Source organism: Myxine glutinosa, chromosome 1 (genome assembly GCF_964187855.1).
Source record: "Myxine glutinosa chromosome 1, kmMyxGlut1.1, whole genome shotgun sequence".
In the NCBI taxonomy this organism is placed as follows: Eukaryota; Metazoa; Chordata; class Myxini; order Myxiniformes; family Myxinidae; genus Myxine; species Myxine glutinosa.
This window is the reverse complement of record NC_136261.1, coordinates 58,477,331-58,498,953: the sequence shown is the minus strand read 5'-3', so window position 1 is coordinate 58,498,953 and position 21,623 is coordinate 58,477,331. Positions and strand designations below refer to the sequence as shown.

General features: G+C 48.1%; 7 non-coding genes and 17 pseudogenes across 7 annotated transcripts; all 24 read right to left on the bottom strand.

Moving 5' to 3' along the window:
- Positions 1 to 701: 701 nt before the first annotated feature.
- Positions 702 to 821, bottom strand: LOC144890264 (5S ribosomal RNA; annotated as a pseudogene).
- Positions 822 to 1,549: 728 nt separating this feature from the next.
- On the bottom strand, positions 1,550 to 1,668 carry LOC144890036 (5S ribosomal RNA). The gene has a single exon (XR_013622231.1). It is a non-coding gene; the product is annotated as a 5S ribosomal RNA (ribosomal RNA).
- A 718-nt stretch (positions 1,669 to 2,386) lies between these two features.
- Positions 2,387 to 2,567, bottom strand: LOC144890348 (5S ribosomal RNA; annotated as a pseudogene).
- Positions 2,568 to 3,296: 729 nt separating this feature from the next.
- On the bottom strand, positions 3,297 to 3,416 carry LOC144890259 (5S ribosomal RNA; annotated as a pseudogene).
- An 806-nt stretch (positions 3,417 to 4,222) lies between these two features.
- LOC144890194 (5S ribosomal RNA) lies at positions 4,223 to 4,341 on the bottom strand (annotated as a pseudogene).
- A 740-nt stretch (positions 4,342 to 5,081) lies between these two features.
- LOC144890050 (5S ribosomal RNA) lies at positions 5,082 to 5,200 on the bottom strand. Its single transcript, XR_013622245.1, has one exon. It is a non-coding gene; the product is annotated as a 5S ribosomal RNA (ribosomal RNA).
- Positions 5,201 to 5,930: 730 nt separating this feature from the next.
- On the bottom strand, positions 5,931 to 6,049 carry LOC144890052 (5S ribosomal RNA). The gene has a single exon (XR_013622247.1). It is a non-coding gene; the product is annotated as a 5S ribosomal RNA (ribosomal RNA).
- A 718-nt stretch (positions 6,050 to 6,767) lies between these two features.
- Positions 6,768 to 6,948, bottom strand: LOC144890347 (5S ribosomal RNA; annotated as a pseudogene).
- A 729-nt stretch (positions 6,949 to 7,677) lies between these two features.
- LOC144890257 (5S ribosomal RNA) lies at positions 7,678 to 7,797 on the bottom strand (annotated as a pseudogene).
- Positions 7,798 to 8,603: 806 nt separating this feature from the next.
- LOC144890008 (5S ribosomal RNA) lies at positions 8,604 to 8,722 on the bottom strand. The gene has a single exon (XR_013622202.1). It is a non-coding gene; the product is annotated as a 5S ribosomal RNA (ribosomal RNA).
- A 718-nt stretch (positions 8,723 to 9,440) lies between these two features.
- LOC144890244 (5S ribosomal RNA) lies at positions 9,441 to 9,559 on the bottom strand (annotated as a pseudogene).
- A 728-nt stretch (positions 9,560 to 10,287) lies between these two features.
- On the bottom strand, positions 10,288 to 10,406 carry LOC144889956 (5S ribosomal RNA). The gene has a single exon (XR_013622169.1). It is a non-coding gene; the product is annotated as a 5S ribosomal RNA (ribosomal RNA).
- Positions 10,407 to 11,124: 718 nt separating this feature from the next.
- Positions 11,125 to 11,244, bottom strand: LOC144890338 (5S ribosomal RNA; annotated as a pseudogene).
- Positions 11,245 to 11,984: 740 nt separating this feature from the next.
- Positions 11,985 to 12,103, bottom strand: LOC144890049 (5S ribosomal RNA). The gene has a single exon (XR_013622244.1). It is a non-coding gene; the product is annotated as a 5S ribosomal RNA (ribosomal RNA).
- A 730-nt stretch (positions 12,104 to 12,833) lies between these two features.
- On the bottom strand, positions 12,834 to 12,952 carry LOC144890051 (5S ribosomal RNA). The gene has a single exon (XR_013622246.1). It is a non-coding gene; the product is annotated as a 5S ribosomal RNA (ribosomal RNA).
- A 718-nt stretch (positions 12,953 to 13,670) lies between these two features.
- On the bottom strand, positions 13,671 to 13,789 carry LOC144890324 (5S ribosomal RNA; annotated as a pseudogene).
- Positions 13,790 to 14,523: 734 nt separating this feature from the next.
- Positions 14,524 to 14,642, bottom strand: LOC144890154 (5S ribosomal RNA; annotated as a pseudogene).
- Positions 14,643 to 15,372: 730 nt separating this feature from the next.
- LOC144890219 (5S ribosomal RNA) lies at positions 15,373 to 15,492 on the bottom strand (annotated as a pseudogene).
- A 718-nt stretch (positions 15,493 to 16,210) lies between these two features.
- Positions 16,211 to 16,329, bottom strand: LOC144890180 (5S ribosomal RNA; annotated as a pseudogene).
- A 730-nt stretch (positions 16,330 to 17,059) lies between these two features.
- Positions 17,060 to 17,178, bottom strand: LOC144890304 (5S ribosomal RNA; annotated as a pseudogene).
- A 730-nt stretch (positions 17,179 to 17,908) lies between these two features.
- On the bottom strand, positions 17,909 to 18,028 carry LOC144890205 (5S ribosomal RNA; annotated as a pseudogene).
- Positions 18,029 to 18,756: 728 nt separating this feature from the next.
- Positions 18,757 to 18,934, bottom strand: LOC144890350 (5S ribosomal RNA; annotated as a pseudogene).
- Positions 18,935 to 19,652: 718 nt separating this feature from the next.
- Positions 19,653 to 19,771, bottom strand: LOC144890182 (5S ribosomal RNA; annotated as a pseudogene).
- A 1,666-nt stretch (positions 19,772 to 21,437) lies between these two features.
- LOC144890128 (5S ribosomal RNA) lies at positions 21,438 to 21,557 on the bottom strand (annotated as a pseudogene).
- Positions 21,558 to 21,623: the final 66 nt, after the last annotated feature.

Below are 21,623 nucleotides of genomic sequence, written 5' to 3'. Positions count from 1 at the left end.
CTTTGGATGTTTGTTAAGGATCGATAATGTTTCTCAAGTGAGAGCCCCGTTCCCGCCGCCACCCAAGGTGCATGGAGGTGATGTTTTCACACCTGTCTGTCCGTTTTTGAACAAGACATCTCACAAAATTGCCGACGGATTCGGGCGAAATTTGGCAGCAATGTGGCATCTGTGACAAGGAAGAAATGTTTCCATTTTGGTGAAGATCCGGATTCGGATCCGGCTCCGAGAAATATTTTGACTGATTCTTCACCATTGGGAGATTGGTTCAAAAACGACACACAGCAGGAAATCTCAAAAGGTTGTCGACGGATTTGGACGAAACTTGGTGGACTGTTTGGGGGTATTACACGGATGATTCGATTCGATATTGGTGAAGATCTAAATGTGGATTCGACATGAGAATTCTTTATTTTTGTAGTAGGAGCGGCAGTAGTCGTGGGAGTCGTCGTCGAGAAGGATTGGCACTGGAAGGCCAGTCGAACTCACAGTAACGGCACTGGTAGTCGTAGGCAAGCAGTAGTATACAAATACTGGTGGGGTGAGTACCCGTGGTAGTAAGTAGACGTGGTAGGCTGGTAGTAGCGGCAGTTGTCGTCGAAGACTAGCAGTGGCGCGGCAAAAAGTAAATTACCATCAAGCGCATCAGTCAGCGCAAATTGCAGACACTCAAAACAAGACCACACCCGACAGCAGAAAAAATCCGACAACACCCGGTATTCCCAAGCAGTCGCCCATCCAGGTACGATCCGGGCCCGAACCTGCTTAGCTTCCGAGATCAAGCCGAGATCGGGCGTATTCAGGGTGGTATGATCGTAGGCAACAACAGAGCCTCTTTGGATGTTTATAAAGGATCGATAATGTTTCTCAAGTGAGAGCCCCGTTCCCGCCGCCACCCAAGGTGCATGGAGGTGATGTTTTCACACCTGTCTGTCTGTTTGCTTGTCTCTCCGTTTTTGAACAAGATATCACAAAATTGCAGACGGATTCGGGCAAAATTTGGCAGCAGTGTGGCATCTGTGACAAGGAAGAAATGATTCCATTTTGGTGAAGATCCGGATTCGGATCCGGCTCCGAGAAATATTTTGACTGATTCTTCACCATTGGGAGATTGGTTCAAAAACGATACACAGCAGGAAATCTCAAAAGGTTGTCGACGGATTTGGACGAAACGAGGTGGACTGTTTGGGGGTTTTACATGGATGATTCGATTCGATTTTGGTGAAGATCTGAATGTGGATTCGACATGAGAATTCTTTATTTTAGTAGTAGGAGTGGCAGTAGTCGTGGGAGTCGTCGTCGAGAAGGAGTGGCACTGGAAGGCCAGTCGAACTCACAGTAGCGGCACTGGTAGTCGTAGGCAAGCAGTAGTATACAAATACTGGTGGGGTGAGTACCCGTGGTAGTAAGTAGACGTGGTAGGCTGGTAGTAGCGGCAGTTGTAGTCGAAGACTAGCAGCGGCGCGGCAAAAAGTAAATTACCATCAAGCGCATCAGTCAGCGCAAATTGCAGACACTCGAAACAAGACCACACCCGACAGCAGAAAAAAGCCTACAACACCCGGTGTTCCCAGGCAGTCTCCCATCCAGGTACTAACCGGGCCCGAACCTGCTTAGTTTCCGAGATCAAACGAGATCGGGCGTATTCAGGGTGGTATGATCGTAGGCAACAACAGATTCTCTTTGGATGTTCATAAAGGATCGATTTATAATGTTTCTCAAGTGAGAGCCTCGTTCCCTCCACCACCCAAGGTGCATGGAGGTGATGTTTTCACACCTGTCTGTTCGTTTTTGAACAAGACATCTCACAAAATTGCCGACGGTTTCGGGCGAAATTTGGCAGCAATGTGGCATCTGTGACAAGGCAGAAATGTTTCCATTTTGGTGAAGATCGGGATTCGGATCCGGCTCCGAGAAATATTTTGACTGATTCTTCACCATTGGGAGATTGGTTCAAAAACGACACACAGCAGGAAATCTCAAAAGGTTGTCGACGGATTTGGACGAAACTTGGTGGACTGTTTGGGGGTATTACACGTATGATTCGATTCGATATTGGTGAAGATCTAAATGTGGATTCGACATGAGAATTCTTTATTTTTGTAGTAGGAGCGGCAGTAGTCGTGGGAGTCGTCGTCGAGAAGGATTGGCACTGGAAGGCCAGTCGCACTCACAGTAACGGCACTGGTAGTCGTAGGCAAGCAGTAGTATACAAATACTGGTGGGGTGAGTACCCGTGGTAGTAAGTAGACGTGGTAGGCTGGTAGTAGCGGCAGTTGTCGTCGAAGACTAGCAGTGGCGCGGCAAAAAGTAAATTACCATCAAGCGCATCAGTCAGCGCAAATTGCAGACACTGAAAACAAGACCACACCCGACAGCAGAAAAAAGCCGACAACACCCGGTATTCCCAGGCAGTCGCCCATCCAGGTACGATGCGGGCCCGAACCTGCTTAGCTTCCGAGATCAGACGAGAGAACCTGCTTAGCTTCCGAGATCAGACGAGAGAACCTGCTTAGCTTCCGAGATCAGACGAGATCGGGCATATTCAGGGTGGTATGATCGTAGGCAACAACAGAGTCTCTTTGGATGTTTATAAAGGATCGATAATGTTTCTCAAGTGAGAGGCCCGTTCCCGCCGCCACCCAAGGTGCATGGAGGTGATGTTTTCACACCTGTCTGTCTGTTTGCTTGTCTGTCCGTTTTTGAACAAGATATCTCACAAAATTGCAGACGGATTCGGGCAAAATTTGGCAGCAGTGTGGCATCTGTGACAAGGAAGAAATGTTTCCATTTTGGTGAAGATCCGGATTCGGATCCGGCTCCGAGAAATATTTTGACTGATTCTTCACCATTGGGAGATTGGTTCAAAAACGATACACAGCAGGAAATCTCAAAAGGTTGTCGACGGATTTGGAGGAAACTTGGTGGACTGTTTGGGTGTCTTACAAGGATGATTCGATTCGATTTTGTTGAAGATCTGAATGTGGATTCGACATGAGAATTCTTTATTTTAGTAGTAGGAGTGGCAGTAGTCGTGGGAGTCGTCGTCGAGAAGGAGTGGCACTGGAAGGCCAGTCGAACTCACAGTAGCGGCACTGGTAGTCGTAGGCAAGCAGTAGTATACAAATACTGGTGGGGTGAGTACCCGTGGTAGTAAGTAGACGTGGTTAGCCGGTAGTAGCGGCAGTTGTAGTCGAAGACTAGCAGTGGCGCGGCAAAAACTAAATTACCATCAAGCGCACCAGTCAGCGCAAATTGCAGACACTCAAAACAAGACCACACCCGACAGCAGAAAAAGCCGACAACACCCGGTAATTCCCAGGCAGTCGCCCATCCAGGTACGATCCGGGACCGAACCTGCTTAGCTTCCGAGATCAGACGAAATCGGGCGTATTCAGGGTGGTATGATCGTAGGCACGATCCGGGACCGAACCTGCTTAGCTTCCGAGATCAGACGAAATCGGGCGTATTCAGGGTGGTATGATCGTAGGCAACAACATAGTCTCTTTGGATGTTTGTTAAGGATCGATAATGTTTCTCAAGTGAGAGCCCCGTTCCCGCCGCCACCCAAGGTGCATGGAGGTGATGTTTTCACACCTGTCTGTCTGTTTGCTTGTCTGTCCGTTTTTGAACAAGATATCTCACAAAATTGCAGACGGATTCGGGCAAAATTTGGCAGCAGTGTGGCATCTGCGACAAGGAAGAAATGTTTCTATTTTGGTGAAGATCCGGATTCGGATCCGGCTCCGAGAAATATTTTGACTGATTCTTCACCATTGGGAGATTGGTTCAAAAACGACACACAGCAGGAAATCTCAAAAGGTTGTCGACGGATTTGGACGAAACTTGGTGGACTGTTTGGGGGTATTACACGGATGATTCGATTCGATATTGGTGAAGATCTAAATGTGGATTCGACATGAGAATTCTTTATTTTTGTAGTAGGAGCGGCAGTAGTCGTGGGAGTCGTCGTCGAGAAGGATTGGCACTGGAAGGCCAGTCGAACTCACAGTAACGGCACTGGTAGTCGTAGGCAAGCAGTAGTATACAAATACTGGTGGGGTGAGTACCCGTGGTAGTAAGTAGACGTGGTAGGCTGGTAGTAGCGGCAGTTGTCGTCGAAGACTAGCAGTGGCGCGGCAAAAAGTAAATTACCATCAAGCGCATCAGTCAGCGCAAATTGCAGACACTCAAAACAAGACCACACCCGACAGCAGAAAAAAGCCGACAACACCCGGTATTCCCAAGCAGTCGCCCATCCAGGTACGATCCGGGCCCGAACCTGCTTAGCTTCCGAGATCAGCCGAGATCGGGCGTATTCAGGGTGGTATGATCGTAGGCAACAACAGAGCCTCTTTGGATGTTTATAAAGGATCGATAATGTTTCTCAAGTGAGAGCCCCGTTCCCGCCGCCACCCAAGGTGCATGGAGGTGATGTTTTCACACCTGTCTGTCTGTTTGCTTGTCTCTCCGTTTTTGAACAAGATATCACAAAATTGCAGACGGATTCGGGCAAAATTTGGCAGCAGTGTGGCATCTGTGACAAGGAAGAAATGTTTCCATTTTGGTGAAGATCCGGATTCGGATCCGGCTCCGAGAAATATTTTGACTGATTCTTCACCATTGGGAGATTGGTTCAAAAACGATACACAGCAGGAAATCTCAAAAGGTTGTCGACGGATTTGGACGAAACGAGGTGGACTGTTTGGGGGTTTTACATGGATGATTCGATTCGATTTTGGTGAAGATCTGAATGTGGATTCGACATGAGAATTCTTTATTTTAGTAGTAGGAGTGGCAGTAGTCGTGGGAGTCGTCGTCGAGAAGGAGTGGCACTGGAAGGCCAGTCGAACTCACAGTAGCGGCACTGGTAGTCGTAGGCAAGCAGTAGTATACAAATACTGGTGGGGTGAGTACCCGTGGTAGTAAGTAGACGTGGTTAGCTGGTAGTAGCGGCAGTTGTAGTCGAAGACTAGCAGTGGCGCGGCAAAAACTAAATTTCCATCAAGCGCATCAGTCAGCGCAAATTGCAGACACTCAAAACAAGACCACACCCGACAGTAGAAAAAAGCCGACAAAAAAGCCGACAACACCCGGTATTCCCAGGCAGTCTCCCATCCAGGTACTATCCGGGCCCGAACCTGCTTAGCTTCCGAGATCAGACGAAATCGGGCGTATTCAGGGTGGTATGATCGTAGGCAACAACAGAGTCTCTTTGGATGTTTGTTAAGGATCGATAATGTTTCTCAAGTGAGAGCCCCGTTCCCGCCACCACCCAAGGTGCATGGAGGTGATGTTTTCACACCTGTCTGTCTGTTTGCTTGTCTGTCCGTTTTTGAACAAGATATCTCACAAAATTGCAGACGGATTCGGGCAAAATTTGGCAGCAGTGTGGCATCTGTGACAAGGAAGAAATGATTCCATTTTGGTGAAGATCCGGATTCGGATCCGGCTCCGAGAAATATTTTGACTGATTCTTCACCATTGGGAGATTGGTTCAAAAACGATACACAGCAGGAAATCTCAAAAGGTTGTCGACGGATTTGGAGGAAACTTGGTGGACTGTTTGGGTGTCTTACAAGGATGATTCGATTCGATTTTGTTGAAGATCTGAATGTGGATTCGACATGAGAATTCTTTATTTTAGTAGTAGGAGTGGCAGTAGTCGTGGGAGTCGTCGTCGAGAAGGAGTGGCACTGGAAGGCCAGTCGAACTCACAGTAGCGGCACTGGTAGTCATAGGCAAGCAGTAGTATACAAATACTGGTGGGGTGAGTACCCGTGGTAGTAAGTAGACGTGGTTAGCTGGTAGTAGCGGCAGTTGTAGTCGAAGACTAGCAGCGGCGCGGCAAAAACTAAATTACCATCAAGCGCATCAGTCAGCGCAAATTGCAGACACTCGAAACAAGACCACACACGACAGCAGAAAAAAGCCTACAACACCCGGTGTTCCCAGGCAGTCTCCCATCCAGGTACTAACCGGGCCCGAACCTGCTTAGCTTCCGAAATCAGACGAGATCAGGCGTATTCAGGGTGGTATGATCGTAGGCAACAACAGATTCTCTTTGGATGTTCATAAAGGATCGATTTATAATGTTTCTCAAGTGAGAGCCTCGTTCCCTCCATCACCCAAGGTGCATGGAGGTGATGTTTTCACACCTGTCTGTCCGTTTTTGAACAAGACATCTCACAAAATTGCCGACGGATTCGGGCGAAATTTGGCAGCAATGTGGCATCTGTGACAAGGAAGAAATGTTTCCATTTTGGTGAAGATCCGGATTCGGATCCGGCTCCGAGAAATATTTTGACTGATTCTTCACCATTGGGAGATTGGTTCAAAAACGACACACAGCAGGAAATCTCAAAAGGTTGTCGACGGATTTGGACGAAACTTGGTGGACTGTTTGGGGGTATTACACGTATGATTCGATTCGATATTGGTGAAGATCTAAATGTGGATTCGACATGAGAATTCTTTATTTTTGTAGTAGGAGCGGCAGTAGTCGTGGGAGTCGTCGTCGAGAAGGATTGGCACTGGAAGGCCAGTCGCACTCACAGTAACGGCACTGGTAGTCGTAGGCAAGCAGTAGTATACAAATACTGGTGGGGTGAGTACCCGTGGTAGTAAGTAGACGTGGTAGGCTGGTAGTAGCGGCAGTTGTCGTCGAAGACTAGCAGTGGCGCGGCAAAAAGTAAATTACCATCAAGCGCATCAGTCAGCGCAAATTGCAGACACTGAAAACAAGACCACACCCGACAGCAGAAAAAAGCCGACAACACCCGGTATTCCCAGGCAGTCGCCCATCCAGGTACGATGCGGGCCCGAACCTGCTTAGCTTCCGAGATCAGACGAGAGAACCTGCTTAGCTTCCGAGATCAGACGAGAGAACCTGCTTAGCTTCCGAGATCAGACGAGATCGGGCATATTCAGGGTGGTATGATCGTAGGCAACAACAGAGTCTCTTTGGATGTTTATAAAGGATCGATAATGTTTCTCAAGTGAGAGGCCCGTTCCCGCCGCCACCCAAGGTGCATGGAGGTGATGTTTTCACACCTGTCTGTCTGTTTGCTTGTCTGTCCGTTTTTGAACAAGATATCTCACAAAATTGCAGACGGATTCGGGCAAAATTTGGCAGCAGTGTGGCATCTGTGACAAGGAAGAAATGTTTCCATTTTGGTGAAGATCCGGATTCGGATCCGGCTCCGAGAAATATTTTGACTGATTCTTCACCATTGGGAGATTGGTTCAAAAACGATACACAGCAGGAAATCTCAAAAGGTTGTCGACGGATTTGGAGGAAACTTGGTGGACTGTTTGGGTGTCTTACAAGGATGATTCGATTCGATTTTGTTGAAGATCTGAATGTGGATTCGACATGAGAATTCTTTATTTTAGTAGTAGGAGTGGCAGTAGTCGTGGGAGTCGTCGTCGAGAAGGAGTGGCACTGGAAGGCCAGTCGAACTCACAGTAGCGGCACTGGTAGTCGTAGGCAAGCAGTAGTATACAAATACTGGTGGGGTGAGTACCCGTGGTAGTAAGTAGACGTGGTTAGCCGGTAGTAGCGGCAGTTGTAGTCGAAGACTAGCAGTGGCGCGGCAAAAACTAAATTACCATCAAGCGCACCAGTCAGCGCAAATTGCAGACACTCAAAACAAGACCACACCCGACAGCAGAAAAAGCCGACAACACCCGGTAATTCCCAGGCAGTCGCCCATCCAGGTACGATCCGGGACCGAACCTGCTTAGCTTCCGAGATCAGACGAAATCGGGCGTATTCAGGGTGGTATGATCGTAGGCACGATCCGGGACCGAACCTGCTTAGCTTCCGAGATCAGACGAAATCGGGCGTATTCAGGGTGGTATGATCGTAGGCAACAACATAGTCTCTTTGGATGTTTGTTAAGGATCGATAATGTTTCTCAAGTGAGAGCCCCGTTCCCGCCGCCACCCAAGGTGCATGGAGGTGATGTTTTCACACCTGTCTGTCTGTTTGCTTGTCTGTCCGTTTTTGAACAAGATATCTCACAAAATTGCAGACGGATTCGGGCAAAATTTGGCAGCAGTGTGGCATCTGCGACAAGGAAGAAATGTTTCTATTTTGGTGAAGATCCGGATTCGGATCCGGCTCCGAGAAATATTTTGACTGATTCTTCACCATTGGGAGATTGGTTCAAAAACGATACACAACAGGAAATCTCAAAAGGTTGTCGACGGATTTGGAGGAAACTTGGTGGACTGTTTGGGTGTCTTACAAGGATGATTCGATTCGATTTTGTTGAAGATCTGAATGTGGATTCGACATGAGAATTCTTTATTTTAGTAGTAGGAGTGGCAGTAGTCGTGGGAGTCGTCGTCGAGAAGGAGTGGCACTGGAAGGCCAGTCGAACTCACAGTAGCGCCACTGGTAGTCGTAGGCAAGCAGTAGTATACAAATACTGGTGGGGTGAGTACCCGTGGTAGTAAGTAGACGTGGTTAGCTGGTAGTAGCGGCAGTTGTAGTCGAGGACTAGCAGCGGCGCGGCAAAAACTAAATTACCATCAAGCGCATCAGTCAGCGCAAATTGCAGACACTCGAAACAAGACCACACACGACAGCAGAAAAAAGCCTACAACACCCGGTGTTCCCAGGCAGTCTCCCATCCAGGTACTAACCGGGCCCGAACCTGCTTAGCTTCCGAGATCAGACGAGATCGGGCGTATTCAGGGTGGAATGATCGTAGGCAACAACAGATTCTCTTTGGATGTTCATAAAGGATCGATTTATAATGTTTCTCAAGTGAGAGCCTCGTTCCCTCCACCACCCAAGGTGCATGGAGGTGATGTTTTCACACCTGTCTGTCCGTTTTTGAACAAGACATCTCACAAAATTGCCGACGGATTCGGGCGAAATTTGGCAGCAATGTGGCATCTGTGACAAGGAAGAAATGTTTCCATTTTGGTGAAGATCCGGATTCGGATCCGGCTCCGAGAAATATTTTGACTGATTCTTCACCATTGGGAGATTGGTTCAAAAACGACACACAGCAGGAAATCTCAAAAGGTTGTCGACGGATTTGGACGAAACTTGGTGGACTGTTTGGGGGTATTACACGGATGATTCGATTCGATATTGGTGAAGATCTAAATGTGGATTCGACATGAGAATTCTTTATTTTTGTAGTAGGAGCGGCAGTAGTCGTGGGAGTCGTCGTCGAGAAGGATTGGCACTGGAAGGCCAGTCGAACTCACAGTAACGGCACTGGTAGTCGTAGGCAAGCAGTAGTATACAAATACTGGTGGGGTGAGTACCCGTGGTAGTAAGTAGACGTGGTAGGCTGGTAGTAGCGGCAGTTGTCGTCGAAGACTAGCAGTGGCGCGGCAAAAAGTAAATTACCATCAAGCGCATCAGTCAGCGCAAATTGCAGACACTCAAAACAAGACCACACCCGACAGCAGAAAAAAGCCGACAACACCCGGTATTCCCAAGCAGTCGCCCATCCAGGTACGATCCGGGCCCGAACCTGGTTAGCTTCCGAGATCAGCCGAGATCGGGCGTATTCAGGGTGGTATGATCGTAGGCAACAACAGAGCCTCTTTGGATGTTTATAAAGGATCGATAATGTTTCTCAAGTGAGAGCCCCGTTCCCGCCGCCACCCAAGGTGCATGGAGGTGATGTTTTCACACCTGTCTGTCTGTTTGCTTGTCTCTCCGTTTTTGAACAAGATATCACAAAATTGCAGACGGATTCGGGCAAAATTTGGCAGCAGTGTGGCATCTGTGACAAGGAAGAAATGTTTCCATTTTGGTGAAGATCCGGATTCGGATCCGGCTCCGAGAAATATTTTGACTGATTCTTCACCATTGGGAGATTGGTTCAAAAACGATACACAGCAGGAAATCTCAAAAGGTTGTCGACGGATTTGGACGAAACGAGGTGGACTGTTTGGGGGTTTTACATGGATGATTCGATTCGATTTTGGTGAAGATCTGAATGTGGATTCGACATGAGAATTCTTTATTTTAGTAGTAGGAGTGGCAGTAGTCGTGGGAGTCGTCGTCGAGAAGGAGTGGCACTGGAAGGCCAGTCGAACTCACAGTAGCGGCACTGGTAGTCGTAGGCAAGCAGTAGTATACAAATACTGGTGGGGTGAGTACCCGTGGTAGTAAGTAGACGTGGTAGGCTGGTAGTAGCGGCAGTTGTAGTCGAAGACTAGCAGCGGCGCGGCAAAAAGTAAATTACCATCAAGCGCATCAGTCAGCGCAAATTGCAGACACCCGAAACAAGACCACACCCGACAGCAGAAAAAAGCCTACAACACCCGGTGTTCCCAGGCAGTCTCCCATCCAGGTACTAACCGGGCCCGAACCTGCTTAGCTTCCGAGATCAGACGAGATCGGGCGTATTCAGGGTGGTATGATCGTAGGCAACAACAGATTCTCTTTGGATGTTCATAAAGGATCGATTTATAATGTTTCTCAAGTGAGAGCCTCGTTCCCTCCACCACCCAAGGTGCATGGAGGTGATGTTTTCACACCTGTCTGTTCGTTTTTGAACAAGACATCTCACAAAATTGCTGACGGTTTCGGGCGAAATTTGGCAGCAATGTGGCATCTGTGACAAGGCAGAAATGTTTCCATTTTGGTGAAGATCCGGATTCGGATCCGGCTCCGAGAAATATTTTGACTGATTCTTCACCATTGGGAGATTGGTTCAAAAACGACACACAGCAGGAAATCTCAAAAGGTTGTCGACGGATTTGGACGAAACTTGGTGGACTGTTTGGGGGTATTACACGGATGATTCGATTCGATATTGGTGAAGATCTAAATGTGGATTCGACATGAGAATTCTTTATTTTTGTAGTAGGAGCGGCAGTAGTCGTGGGAGTCGTCGTCGAGAAGGATTGGCACTGTAAGGCCAGTCGTACTCACAGTAACGGCACTGGTAGTCGTAGGCAAGCAGTAGTATACAAATACTGGTGGGGTGAGTACCCGTGGTAGTAAGTAGACGTGGTAGGCTGGTAGTAGCGGCAGTTGTCGTCGAAGACTAGCAGTGGCGCGGCAAAAAGTAAATTACCATCAAGCGCATCAGTCAGCGCAAATTGCAGACACTCAAAACAAGACCACACCCGACAGCAGAAAAAAGCCGACAACACCCAGAAATCCCAGGCAGTCGCCCATCCAGGTACGATCCGGTGCCCGAACCTGCTTAGCTTCCGAGATCAGACGAGATCGGGAGTATTCAGGGTGGTATGATCGTAGGCAACGACAGAGCCTCTTTGGATGTTTATAAAGGATCGATAATGTTTCTCAAGTGAGAGCCCCGTTCCCGCCGCCACCCAAGGTGCATGGAGGTGATGTTTTCACACCTGTCTGTCTGTTTGCTTGTCTGTCCGTTTTCGAACAAGATATCACAAAATTGCAGACGGATTCGGGCATAATTTGGCAGCAGTGTGGCATCTGTGACAAGGAAGAAATGTTTCCATTTTGGTGAAGATCCGGATTCGGATCCGGCTCCGAGAAATATTTTGACTGATTCTTCACCATTGGGAGATTGGTTCAAAAACGATACACAGCAGGAAATCTCAAAAGGTTGTCGACGGATTTGGACGAAACGAGGTGGACTGTTTAGGGGTATTACACGGATGATTCGATTCGATTTTGGTGAAGATCTGAATGTGGATTCGACATGAGAATTCTTTATTTTAGTAGTAGGAGTGGCAGTAGTCGTGGGAGTCGTCGTCGAGAAGGAGTGGCACTGGAAGGCCAGTCGAACTCACAGTAGCGGCACTGGTAGTCGTAGGCAAGTAGTAGTATACAAATACTGGTGGGGTGAGTACCCGTGGTAGTAAGTAGACGTGGTTAGCTGGTAGTAGCGGCAGTTGTAGTCGAAGACTAGCAGTGGCGCGGCAAAAACTAAATTTCCATCAAGCGCATCAGTCAGCGCAAATTGCAGACACTCAAAACAAGACCACACCCGACAGTAGAAAAAAGCCGACAAAAAAGCCGACAACACCCGGTATTCCCAGGCAGTCTCCCATCCAGGTACTATCCGGGCCCGAACCTGCTTAGCTTCCGAGATCAGACGAAATCGGGCGTATTCAGGGTGGTATGATCGTAGGCAACAACAGAGTCTCTTTGGATGTTTGTTAAGGATCGATAATGTTTCTCAAGTGAGAGCCCCGTTCCCGCCACCACCCAAGGTGCATGGAGGTGATGTTTTCACACCTGTCTGTCTGTTTGCTTGTCTGTCCGTTTTTGAACAAGATATCTCACAAAATTGCAGACGGATTCGGGCAAAATTTGGCAGCAGTGTGGCATCTGTGACAAGGAAGAAATGATTCCATTTTGGTGAAGATCCGGATTCGGATCCGGCTCCGAGAAATATTTTGACTGATTCTTCACCATTGGGAGATTGGTTCAAAAACGATACACAGCAGGAAATCTCAAAAGGTTGTCGACGGATTTGGAGGAAACTTGGTGGACTGTTTGGGTGTCTTACAAGGATGATTCGATTCGATTTTGTTGAAGATCTGAATGTGGATTCGACATGAGAATTCTTTATTTTAGTAGTAGGAGTGGCAGTAGTCGTGGGAGTCGTCGTCGAGAAGGAGTGGCACTGGAAGGCCAGTCGAACTCACAGTAGCGGCACTGGTAGTCATAGGCAAGCAGTAGTATACAAATACTGGTGGGGTGAGTACCCGTGGTAGTAAGTAGACGTGGTTAGCTGGTAGTAGCGGCAGTTGTAGTCGAAGACTAGCAGCGGCGCGGCAAAAACTAAATTACCATCAAGCGCATCAGTCAGCGCAAATTGCAGACACTCGAAACAAGACCACACACGACAGCAGAAAAAAGCCTACAACACCCGGTGTTCCCAGGCAGTCTCCCATCCAGGTACTAACCGGGCCCGAACCTGCTTAGCTTCCGAAATCAGACGAGATCAGGCGTATTCAGGGTGGTATGATCGTAGGCAACAACAGATTCTCTTTGGATGTTCATAAAGGATCGATTTATAATGTTTCTCAAGTGAGAGCCTCGTTCCCTCCATCACCCAAGGTGCATGGAGGTGATGTTTTCACACCTGTCTGTCCGTTTTTGAACAAGACATCTCACAAAATTGCCGACGGATTCGGGCGAAATTTGGCAGCAATGTGGCATCTGTGACAAGGAAGAAATGTTTCCATTTTGGTGAAGATCCGGATTCGGATCCGGCTCCGAGAAATATTTTGACTGATTCTTCACCATTGGGAGATTGGTTCAAAAACGACACACAGCAGGAAATCTCAAAAGGTTGTCGACGGATTTGGACGAAACTTGGTGGACTGTTTGGGGGTATTACACGGATGATTCGATTCGATATTGGTGAAGATCTAAATGTGGATTCGACATGAGAATTCTTTATTTTTGTAGTAGGAGCGGCAGTAGTCGTGGGAGTCGTCGTCGAGAAGGATTGGCACTGGAAGGCCAGTCGTACTCACAGTAACGGCACTGGTAGTCGTAGGCAAGCAGTAGTATACAAATACTGGTGGGGTGAGTACCCGTGGTAGTAAGTAGACGTGGTAGGCTGGTAGTAGCGGCAGTTGTCGTCGAAGACTAGCAGTGGCGCGGCAAAAAGTAAATTACCATCAAGCGCATCAGTCAGCGCAAATTGCAGACACTCAAAACAAGACCACACCCGACAGCAGAAAAAAGCCGACAACACCCAGAGATCCCAGGCAGTCGCCCATCCAGGTACTATCCGGGCCCGAACCTGAGTAGCTTCCGAGATCAGACGAGATCGGGCGTATTCAGGGTGGTATGATCGTAGGCAACAACAGAGTCTCTTTGGATGTTTGTTAAGGATCGATTTATAATGTTTCTCAAGTGAGAGCCCCGTTCCCGCCGCCACCCAAGGTGCATGGAGGTGATGTTTTCACACCTGTCTGTCTGTTTGCTTGTCTGTCCGTTTTTGAACAAGATATCTCACAAAATTGCAGACGGATTCGGGCAAAATTTGGCAGCAGTGTGGCATCTGTGACAAGGAAGAAATGTTTCCATTTTGGTGAAGATCCGGATTCGGATCCGACTCCGAGAAATATTTTGACTGATTCTTCACCATTGGGAGATTGGTTCAAAAACGATACACAGCAGGAAATCTCAAAAGGTTGTCGACGGATTTGGACGAAACGAGGTGGACTGTTTGGGGGTACTACATGGATGATTCGATTCGATTTTGGTGAAGATCTGAATGTGGATTCGACATGAGAATTCTTTATTTTAGTAGTAGGAGTGGCAGTAGTCGTGGGAGTCGTCGTCGAGAAGGAGTGGCACTGGAAGGCCAGTCGAACTCACAGTAGCGGCACTGGTAGTCGTAGGCAAGTAGTAGTATACAAATACTGGTGGGGTGAGTACCCGTGGTAGTAAGTAGACGTGGTTAGCTGGTAGTAGCGGCAGTTGTAGTCGAAGACTAGCAGTGGCGCGGCAAAAACTAAATTTCCATCAAGCGCATCAGTCAGCGCAAATTGCAGACACTCAAAACAAGACCACACCCGACAGCAGAAAAAAGCCGACAACACCCGGTATTCCCAGGCAGTCTCCCATCCAGGTACTATCCGGGCCCGAACCTGAGTAGCTTCCGAGATCAGACGAGATCGGGCGTATTCAGGGTGGTATGATCGTAGGCAACAACAGAGTCTCTTTGGATGTTTATAAAGGATCGATAATGTTTCTCAAGTGAGAGTCTCGTTCCCTCCGCCACCCAAGGTGCATGGAGGTGATGTATTCACACCTGTCTGTCTGTTTGCTTGTCTGTCCGTTTTTGAACAAGATATCTCACAAAATTGCAGACGGATTCGGGCAAAATAAGGCAGCAGTGTGGCATCTGTGACAAGGAAGAAATGTTTCCATTTTGGTGAAGATCCGGATTCGGATCCGGCTCCGAGAAATATTTGGACTGATTCTTCACCATTGGGAGATTGGTTCAAAAACGATACAGAGCAGGAAATCTCAAAAGGTTGTCGACGGATTTGGAGGAAACATGGTGGACTGTTTGGGTGTCTTACAAGGATGATTCGATTCGATTTTGTTGAAGATCTGAATGTGGATTCGACATGAGAATTCTTTATTTTAGTAGTAGGAGTGGCAGTAGTCGTGGGAGTCGTCGTCGAGAAGGAGTGGCACTGGAAGGCCAGTCGAACTCACAGTAGCGGCACTGGTAGTCGTAGGCAAGCAGTAGTATACAAATACTGGTGGGGTGAGTACCCGTGGTAGTAAGTAGACGTGGTTAGCTGGTAGTAGCGGCAGTTATAGTCGAAGACTAGCAGTGGCGCGGCAAAAACTAAATTACCATCAAGCGCATCAGTCAGCGCAAATTGCAGACACTCAAAACAAGACCACACCCGACAGCAGAAAAAAGCCGACAACACCCGGTATTCCCAGGCAGTCGCCCATCCAGGTACGATCCGGGCCCGAACCTGCTTAGCTTCCGAGATTCATACGAGATCGGGCGTATTCAGGGTGGTATGATCGTAGGCAACAACAGAGTCTCTTTGGATGTTCATAAAGGATCGATTTATAATGTTTCTCAAGTGAGAGCCTCGTTCCCTACACCACCCAAGGTGCATGGAGGTGATGTTTTCACACCTGTCTGTTCGTTTTTGAACAAGACATCTCACAAAATTGCCGACGGTTTCGGGCGAAATTTGGCAGCAATGTGGCATCTGTGACAAGGCAGAAATGTTTCCATTTTGGTGAAGATCCGGATTCGGATCCGGCTTCGAGAAATATTTTGACTGATTCTTCACCATTGGGAGATTGGTTCAAAAACGACACACAGCAGGAAATCTCAAAAGGTTGTCGACGGATTTGGACGAAACTTGGTGGACTGTTTGGGGGTATTACACGGATGATTCAATTCGATATTGGTGAAGATCTAAATGTGGATTCGACATGAGAATTCTTTATTTTTGTAGTAGGAGCGGCAGTCGTCGTGGGAGTCGTCGTCGAGAAGGATTGGCACTGGAAGGCCAGTCGTACTCACAGTAACGGCACTGGTAGTCGTAGGCAAGCAGTAGTATACAAATACTGGTGGGGTGAGTACCCGTGGTAGTAAGTAGACGTGGTAGGCTGGTAGTAGCGGCAGTTGTCGTCGAAGACTAGCAGTGGCGTGGCAAAAAGTAAATTACCATCAAGCGCATCAGTCAGCGCAAATTGCAGACACTCAAAACAAGACCACACCCGACAGCAGAAAAAAGCCGACAACACCCGGTATTCCCAGGCAGTCGCCCATCCAGGTACTATCCGGGCCCGAACCTGAGTAGCTTCCGAGATCAGACGAGATCGGGCGTATTCAGGGTGGTATGATCGTAGGCAACAACAGAGTCTCTTTGGATGTTTGTTAAGGATCGATAATGTTTCTCAAGTGAGAGCCCCGTTCCCGCCGCCACCCAAGGTGCATGGAGGTGATGTTTTCACACCTGTCTGTCTGTTTGCTTGTCTGTCCGTTTTTGAACAAGATATCTCACAAAATTGCAGACGGATTCGGGCAAAATTTGGCAGCAGTGTGGCATCTGTGACAAGGAAGAAATGTTTCCATTTTGGTGAAGATCCGGATTCGGATCCGGCTCCGAGAAATATTTTGACTGATTCTTCACCATTGGGAGATTGGTTCAAAAACGATACACAGCAGGAAATCTCAAAAGGTTGTCGACGGATTTGGACGAAACGAGGTGGACTGTTTGGGGGTATTACATGGATGATTCGATTCGATTTTGGTGAAGATCTGAATGTGGATTCGACATGAGAATTCTTTATTTTAGTAGTAGGAGTGGCAGTAGTCGTGGGAGTCGTCGTCGAGAAGGAGTGGCACTGGAAGGCCAGTCGAACTCACAGTAGCGGCACTGGTAGTCGTAGGCAAGTAGTAGTATACAAATACTGGTGGGGTGAGTACCCGTGGTAGTAAGTAGACGTGGTTAGCTGGTAGTAGCGGCAGTTGTAGTCGAAGACGAGCAGTGGCGCGGCAAAAACTAAATTTCCATCAAGCGCATCAGTCAGCGCAAATTGCAGACACTCAAAACAAGACCACACCCGACAGCAGAAAAAAGCCGACAACACCCGGTATTCCCAGGCAGTCTCCCATCCAGGTACTATCCGGGCCCGAACCTGAGTAGCTTCCAAGATCAGACGAGATCGGGCGTGTTCAGGGTGGTATGTTCGTAGGCAACAACAGAGTCTCTTTGGATGTTTATAAAGGATCGATAATGTTTCTCAAGTGAGAGTCTCGTTCCCTCCGCCACCCAAGGTGCATGGAGGTGATGTATTCACACCTGTCTGTCTGTTTGCTTGTCTGTCCGTTTTTGAACAAGATATCTCACAAAATTGCAGACGGATTCGGGCAAAATAAGGCAGCAGTGTGGCATCTGTGACAAGGAAGAAATGTTTCCATTTTGGTGAAGATCCGGATTCGGATCCGGCTCCGAGAAATATTTTGACTGATTCTTCACCATTGGGAGATTGGTTCAAAAACGATACAGAGCAGGAAATCTCAAAAGGTTGTCGACGGATTTGGACGAAACTTGGTGGACTGTTTGGGGGTATTACACGGATGATTCGATTCGATATTGGTGAAGATCTAAATGTGGATTCGACATGAGAATTCTTTATTTTTGTAGTAGGAGCGGCAGTAGTCGTGGGAGTCGTCGTCGAGAAGGATTGGCAATGGAAGGCCAGTCGTACTCACAGTAACGGCACTGGTAGTCGTAGGCAAGCAGTAGTATACAAATACTGGTGGGGTGAGTACCCGTGGTAGTAAGTAGACGTGGTAGGCTGGTAGTAGCGGCAGTTGTCGTCGAAGAGTAGCAGTGGCGCGGCAAAAAGTAAATTACCATCAAGCGCATCAGTCAGCGCAAATTGCAGACACTCAAAACAAGACCACACCCGACAGCAGAAAAAAGCCGACAACACCCGGTATTCCCAGGCAGTCGCCCATCCAGGTACGATCCGGGCCCGAACCTGCCTTAGCTTCCGAGATCAGACGAGATCGGGCGTATTCAGGGTGGTATGATCGTAGGCAACAACAGAGCCTCTTTGGATGTTTATAAAGGATCGATAATGTTTCTCAAGTGAGAGCCCCGTTCCCGCCGCCACCCAAGGTGCATGGAGGTGATGTTTTCACACCTGTCTGTCTGTTTGCTTGTCTGTCCGTTTTTGAACAAGATATCACAAAATTGCAGACGGATTCGGGCAAAATTTGGCAGCAGTGTGGCATCTGTGACAAGGAAGAAATGTTTCCATTTTGGTGAAGATCCGGATTCGGATCCGGCTCCGAGAAATATTTTGACTGATTCTTCACCATTGGGAGATTGGTTCAAAAACGATACACAGCAGGAAATCTCAAAAGGTTGTCGACGGATTTGGACGAAACGAGGTGGACTGTTTGGGGGTATTACATGGATGATTCGATTCGATTTTGGTGAAGATCTGAATGTGGATTCGACATGAGAATTCTTTATTTTAGTAGTAGGAGTGGCAGTAGTCGTGGGAGTCGTCGTCGAGAAGGAGTGGCACTGGAAGGCCAGTCGAACTCACAGTAGCGGCACTGGTAGTCGTATGCAAGCAGTAGTATACAAATACTGGTGGGGTGAGTACCCGTGGTAGTAAGTAGACGTGGTTAGCTGGTAGTAGCGGCAGTTGTAGTCGAAGACGAGCAGCGGCGCGGCAAAAACTAAATTACCATCAAGCGCATCAGTCAGCGCAAATTGCAGACACTCGAAACAAGACCACACACGACAGCAGAAAAAAGCCTACAACACCCAGTGTTCCCAGGCAGTCTCCCATCCAGGTACTAACCGGGCTACTAACCGGGCCCGAACCTGCTTAGCTTCCGAGATCAGAATCCAGGTACTAACCGGGCCCGAACCTGCTTAGCTTCCGAGATCAGACGAGATCGGGCGTATTCAGGGTGGTATGATCGGAGGCAACAACAGATTCTCTTTGGATGTTCATAAAGGATCGATTTATAATGTTTCTCAAGTGAGAGCCTCGTTCCCTACACCACCCAAGGTGCATGGAGGTGATGTTTTCACACCTGTCTGTTCGTTTTTGAACAAGACATCTCACAAAATTACCGACGGTTTCGGGCGAAATTTGGCAGCAATGTGGCATCTGTGACAAGGCAGAAATGTTTCCATTTTGGTGAAGATCCGGATTCGGATCCGGCTCCGAGAAATATTTTGACTGATTCTTCACCATTGGGAGATTGGTTCAAAAACGACACACAGCAGGAAATCTCAAAAGGTTGTCGACGGATTTGGACGAAACTTGGTGGACTGTTTGGGGGTATTACACGGATGATTCGATTCGATATTGGTGAAGATCTAAATGTGGATTCGACATGAGAATTCTTTATTTTTGTAGTAGGAGCGGCAGTCGTCGTGGGAGTCGTCGTCGAGAAGGATTGGCACTGGAAGGCCAGTCGTACTCACAGTAACGGCACTGGTAGTCGTAGGCAAGCAGTAGTATACAAATACTGGTGGGCTGAGTACCCGTGGTAGTAAGTAGACGTGGTAGGCTGGTAGTAGCGGCAGTTGTCGTCGAAGACTAGCAGTGGCGTGGCAAAAAGTAAATTACCATCAAGCGCATCAGTCAGCGCAAATTGCAGACACTCAAAACAAGACCACACCCGACAGCAGAAAAAAGCCGACAACACCCGGTATTCCCAGGCAGTCGCCCATCCAGGTACGATCCGGGACCGAACCTGCTTAGCTTCCGAGGTCAGACGAGATCGGGCGTATTCAGGGTGGTATGATCGTAGGCAACAACAGAGTCTCTTTGGATGTTTGTTAAGGATCGATAATGTTTCTCAAGTGAGAGCCCCGTTCCCGCCGCCACCCAAGGTGCATGGAGGTGATGTTTTCACACCTGTCTGTCTGTTTGCTTGTCTGTCCGTTTTTGAACAAGATATCTCACAAAATTGCAGACGGATTCGGGCAAAATTTGGCAGCAGTGTGGCATCTGTGACAAGGAAGAAATGTTTCTATTTTGGTGAAGATCCGGATTCGGATCCGGCTCCGAGAAATATTTTGACTGATTCTTCACCATTGGGAGATTGGTTCAAAAACGATACACAGCAGGAAATCTCAAAAGGTTGTCGACGGATTTGGAGGAAACTTGGTGGACTGTTTGGGTGTCTTACAAGGATGATTCGATTCGATTTTGTTGAAGATCTGAATGTGGATTCGACATGAGAATTCTTTATTTTAGTAGTAGGAGTGGCAGTAGTCGTGGGAGTCGTCGTCGAGAAGGAGTGGCACTGGAAGGCCAGTCGAACTCACAGTGGCGGCACTGGTAGTCGTAGGCAAGTAGTAGTATACAAATACTGGTGGGGTGAGTACCCGTGGTAGTAAGTAGACGTGGTTAGCTGGTAGTAGCGGCAGTTGTAGTCGAAGACTACCAGTGGCGCGGCAAAAAGTAAATTACCATCAAGCGCATCAGTCAGCGCAAATTGCAGACACTCAAAACAAGACCACACCCGACAGCAGAAAAAGCCTACAACACCCGGTATTCCCAGACAGTCGCCAATCCAGGTACTATCCGGGCCCGAACCTGCTCAGCTTCCGAGATCAGACGAGATCGATCCGGGCCCGAACCTGCTTAGTTTCCGAGATCAGACGAGATCGATCCGGGCCCGAACCTGCTTAGCTTCCGAGATTAGACGAGATCGGGCGTATTCAGGGTGGTATGATCGTAGGCAACAACAGAGTCTCTTTGGATGTTTATAAAGGATCGATAATGTTTCTCAAGTGAGAGTCTCGTTCCCTCCGCCACCCAACGTGCATGGAGGTGATGTTTTCACACCTGTCTGTCTGTTTGCTTGTCTGTCCGTTTTTGAACAAGATATCTCACAAAATTGCAGACGGATTCGGGCAAAATTTTGCAGCAGTATGGCATCTGTGACAAGGAAGAAATGTTTCCATTTTGGTAAAGATCTGGATTCGGATCCGGCTCCGAGAAATATTTTGACTGATTCTTCACCATTGGGAGATTGGTTCAAAAACGATACACAGCAGGAAATCTCAAAAGGTTGTCGACGGATTTGGAGGAAACTTTGTGGACTGTTTGGGTGTCTTACAAGGATGATTCGATTCGATTTTGTTGAAGATCTGAATGTGGATTCGACATGAGAATTCTTTATTTTAGTAGTAGGAGTGGCAGTAATCGTGGGAGTCGTCGTCGAGAAGGAGTGGCACTGGAAGGCCAGTCGAACTCACAGTAGCGGCACTGGTAGTCGTAGGCAAGTAGTAGTATACAAATACTGGTGGTGTGAGTACCCGTGGTAGTAAGTAGACGTGGTTAGCTGGTAGTAGCGGCAGTTGTAGTCGAAGACTAGCAGTGGCGCGGCAAAAACTAAATTTCCATCAAGCGTATCAGTCAGCGCAAATTGCAGACACTCGAAACAAGACCACACCCGACAGCAGAAAAAAGCCTACAACACCCGGTGTTCCCAGGCAGTCTCCCATCCAGGTACGATCCGGGCCCGAACCTGCCTTAGCTTCCGAGATCAGACGAGATCGGGCGTATTCAGGGTGGTATGATCGTAGGCAACAACAGAGCCTCTTTGGATGTTTATAAAGGATCGATAATGTTTCTCAAGTGAGAGCCCCGTTCC